Source organism: Opisthorchis viverrini, assembly GCF_000715545.1.
Source record: "Opisthorchis viverrini unplaced genomic scaffold opera_v5_146, whole genome shotgun sequence".
In the NCBI taxonomy this organism is placed as follows: Eukaryota; Metazoa; Platyhelminthes; class Trematoda; order Opisthorchiida; family Opisthorchiidae; genus Opisthorchis; species Opisthorchis viverrini.
The window spans coordinates 403,444-408,621 of NW_008751801.1; positions in this window are offsets into that span (position 1 = coordinate 403,444).

Genomic DNA, 5,178 nt, shown 5'->3' on the forward strand with positions numbered 1-5,178 from the left:
TCCTTGCAAATCTTAATGGTTACGGAATACATACTTCGTGGATGACTGTAGCAAGCAACACAAAATGACCGGTCACCGGTGCAATTCTTATTTAATCATAATATTCACCTTCCCTGCAGAATAATCAACTCTGGAATGAAAACGCAAAATTTGAGTTTCGTGCAGGGCATCCTGAAAAATGATGGGACTGTTAAACCAACAGGAAAAGTAGCAGCCAACAAAATCAGTAAGCAAAGGTGAAGGTAGAACACACACACCAGAAAAAATATGAAGGTATTCAAAAATGTGGGTGGGTTTAGGCAACACTGTGGTTTGTTGAAGAAACCGATAGTGTGTAATAAGATTGTCCCTATGCTTAGTGGTTTTTTGAGAAACGTTGAGTTGGATTCTAAAGGTTAACTACGGCAGTGTTGATTCTTCGCAGTCTACCACGAAACACTCACGAGTGAAGTAATTTCGCCTGATTCGAAATGGCTTAGTCTAGTCATCATTTTGGTTTCCTTCCAAGTTTTCATATTTTTAAATCCACCCGTAATTTTATAACGAAGTGAAATGCGGGACAGCACATTGGCAATGTGATAAGATAATGACGTTAACTGAATTCTTTAGATGACGGTGGTAAGATGCAGCACATTCTGCTGACGTTTCTGAACTACGAACATCACTGTGCTCCTGTATTTGAGTTTGGCTCATTCATTTGTCGAACAAAATGCAAATATTTGGTGTCCATATTTCTATTCATAGAAATAGTGATGTATCACGAAATCTGAGTATAAAGAAATGCTGATTTCCAAGCGAACTACTGTAGCACCTTTTGACTGAATGCCTCACGGATAGTGCGATGGAGCAATCACTCTGGCAGCTCTTAGAAATGATTGACATCTTGTTGCCTTTCAGTAACTCGACGTATCGGGTGTGTTCATATGATTACGTATCGCCATAGATGCATAACCCACAGCAGGAGCACAACACAGACAGTCGCTTAATAAACCCATTGGACCCCACTTTAACCTCAATAGAAGACTAAGTTGAATGCCAGCTGGTATTCTCCAACTGAACGTGCAGCACAAAGTACGTCTCATGTTTCAGTCGAAGTGTTTCCAGCAAACTTATGTGTAGTTGAGTTTTATGGAAACTCGGGACCTGTGTAAGCCTGAGGAGTCCCAAGAATGACAGAACAGTTCGTAGGTTGTCGAATAGCTTCGCACAAATATGCAAGTAGTTCCACGCAAGAAAGCACGGATAGTCATATGCACCTATGTGAGGGCTGAGCAAGCAAAGGTATAAACACAGCACGAAACTGGTTGTCGATCAGGTTGCTGTTGAGCGGCTCCCTAGCTTGGCACTTGCGAAAGTTTCGTCACCATAAGAGGAGAAATCACCCATGAACAGTTGCGTGAGCACTTTCCCCTTGCCTGTGTGCGTTTATACAGCCTCAGAAGTTTACCCGTTAACTCCCTATATGACTGGTTAATAGAGCAACAGCGTTTCTGTGAATCTGCTGATCATTTATTGTGATCCTTGTTGACTTTTGGTCTGCGCTTCTTTGAATCGATTGGTTACCATCCTATTTTTATTATTAACTTCTTCCCTTACCTTGGCTGATCTGTCCTTAATTTGCATTGTGTTGTGGTCTGGTGCCCTCGAGATTGAGTGGCTAGTTGTGTCGCTTTACTTTCGATATTAAAAAGGCCTGCGTCCGCCGTGTAGTTCGGTGCCTTGGTTTGTTAGCCGGGTGCCCACACTAATCAAATTAATGTGTCCGTTTTAACCGGGCATTTATGCTCTTTCTATGAGTTCCTTTTCTTGTGCAGGCCAGAGCCCTGTCAGTTTTGCTTTCCCTTGCTCTTTTGGGTTCATGAATGATATCGATTTCGTTACTTTTTGGTCACTCTTCGGTGGAGTGCCGCGCCCCCATAAATCCACGTTCTTTCTTCATTCTTGCTTGAGCTAGCATGCGAACGCCACTCCAGTAGAACTTGCATCCTTCCTGATATTCGTGTACGGAGATAAGAGAAAAATGATCGCGTCGTTTGGCGGTGAGCTTGTGCGCATATATTTTGATGACGAGCTTCCTTGATTCAGTGCATTAGGTACCAGATCCATCGTTGTTCTTTGACGTGTAAGTGAATCACTGCCACAGAAAAAATTCCTCTGAATTTTGTGGTTTCATTATTCGTGCTGTCGACTCGTTCAGTATGTGAGGTTGGCAAGAGGTGAGTTTGGCACTAAGACATGACCTTCTCAGCAAGACGTAGGCGATGGTGAGGTGATACTAACAGGAATATTTGTTTGACTGCTTTTCTTTCGACAACTGGTGTCATAAAATTCTGCGAACACTCTCAAAATAAACTTTCCATCAACAGCCCGCAAGACGTGAAAACGTGAGGAAGTGGATTACTATGACCTGTTCTTGAGCAACTGCTTCTCGTCTGTCGTGACTTGTGTTTGATAAAAACCTCCTCCTACAAGTAGAGCCAAACTATGAGCGAAGCATAGGAACAACGGGCAGTTGTTTCATCCTTAATGAGGATCTTCATTAATACGCGTCTTCGGAAAAATTCAAACTCTTAACCTCAGACTAAGAAACGAAGTCTACATTGTCCGTCAATAAGTGGCTGGTCAATAGCTTGAATAACTCGCAGAACATAGCGTCATTTATTCTTCAGTCACGGCGTTCGAATCCCCCATTCTAATAGTGAAACTCATCCGAGGTAATTGTGAAAAGCAGCTGTATTTGCGATTTTCATAGTCCAAGCTGTGAAAAATCCACAGTCATTAAGGAGGACTACTCGATTTCATGAACGAAAATCGGGTACATTAACAATGTGGTCTGCAAATCACCGGTTTCTGGGGACTTTTGATGGCCACCTGATTGCGGAACCTGAGCGTCTCACATCGAACAATTTGGTCGAGAAACCATTATGTTTATATAAAAACACCTAATTACTTCCAAGGGATCCACATCTGCTGGTTATTGTGACTGGGTCACATAGGGGCTTCTGTTACAATGCGCTATGTGTATGCCGTGCAGTACGACGGCAGCATTGTGCAATTCTCTTGTGACATATTCTAAGCTGCTTTGCTGTGTCACATTTGGGGTGTAAATTTCAACAACCTAGTAACGGAAGACAGCCTGAAGTTGCTCCTGTAACTAAGGAGCAACTGAAACCTTAAGCCTCAAGAATATTTGTCATTCAAGGAAGTGATCAATCAACACGAAATGTGTGATGTAGACTTCATGATTGTAGGATGAGTGGCGATGCATCACAAGTGTGAGTTAAGCACATTGCTGGATAAATCATTGTGTGATCAAAATGCTGGCTTGTAGATCGTTGGTTCGAGACCAGTGGCTTTTCGTGAGATGCGTAGTTGTGGTAATTAGAATAGTGGTAGGTATCTTAACTACCGAATGTACGCGTAGTATAGAAGTCCGAATATGGACGAATGAATATCGTATATTCTCGAATATCGCGGGCGTACAATACAATCGCATCGTAAAACAAAGGCATATAAAAATACACTAAACAGAATGAATAGAGTAGAGTCAATGTTCACCACATCCATCACACGTTGAATGAGCGTGCGGGTGTTTATAGTTTCTAATAGGCTGGAACCTCAAACGTTCAGATCTTCTCAACGTCGAATTGTCAGGTTCAGTGTTTGTTTCATGCTCATCAGAACCATCTGTAAGAGAATCAGAAAGGTCATTAGTGTTTGAAGCAACAGACGTATTGTCGCCAAACTGACCTCTAGCATTGAATTCGACCTGATCAACATGCCGTCTGTGACTTGAGAGATCTTCGAGGTCAAGAACCGTGACCATACGATTCCCGTTCCTCCCAATAACAACACCAGTAGATGGACGTAGATCGTTACCCTTGAAAAATGTTACGTCGGCAGTCCCAATGCATTCCAGGTTCGTGCGTAAGGATCTCGACTTGAATAGCTCTGCTGGACTCTTACCAGTAATTGAATGAGCAGCATTCCTGTACTGCATCAAGAAATTATCAATACCTCGATCAAGATCATGAAAAGTAACAGGGGAAATAGAATTGATGGCAGATTTCAAAGTTCGAACAAAATTTTCAGCGAGTCCATTAGACTGTGGATGACGGGGAGCAGTAAATAAATGACGACAACCAAGTCCTTTTAACCAATATTCGAGAGATTTCGCTGTGAAGTGTGAGCCGTTATCAGTGACCAAAACAATTGGTACACCTTCACGACTAAATAGTTTCCTCAAAGCATACTGAGTAAACTCAGAACTCGGGGATGTCGTGAGAAATACTTCCGTCCAGCGTGAATAGGAATCTACAACCACCAGTGCATAATATTTGTTCAAAAATGGACCGCAATAATCTGCATGAATACGTTGCCATGTTTCACAGGACAATGGCCAAGGAATCCATTTGGATGATTTGGAATGAATTTTGTGTGTACAGTTCATACAATCCTTAGCCGTACGCGCAATGTCTGCATCCAACTCTGGCCACCAACAAGTAAGTCTGGCAAGAGACTTCATTTTGTCGATGCCTAAATGTCCGGAATGCAAATCGGATAAAATGGCACTTCTGTGTGTTGGTGGAATCACGACACGATCGTTATAACACAACAATCCATCAGGTGTCAATGCTAAACTGTCTCGACGAGCATAAAATGCGGGAAATCGACGACGTTCTTGGTGCGTCCATCCTCGTCTTAATGCAGAGATAACGGATGAAAAGTATTTTCGGGTATCACGCACAAGCTCGTCTCGTTTAATCGGAAGCGGTTGTACTAACAAACAATCAGAAACATTAGATTGTGATAAACTTTCTGGAACTCTGGATAGATAATCGACGTGCTGAATGGATTTAGCACCACGATGAATAATGTCATATGTATACGAACTGAGAGCGATGCTCCAACGTTGAACCATGGCTGCGGATGACTTAGCCAATGATTTCATAGGATGGTATATGAATTTCAAGGCTTCATGATCGGTCACAATCGTGAATGGTTTACCAAAAAGATACTTGTGTAGTCTACTTACACCCCAGTAGACAGCAAGAGCTTCACGCTGTTTTTGAGAATAGCCCTGTTCGGCTTCGTTAGTCGACCGGGATGCACAAATGACAAGACGGCCATTTTGTTCGAGAATAACAACCAATCCAGTTGGAGACGCATCAGTTATAA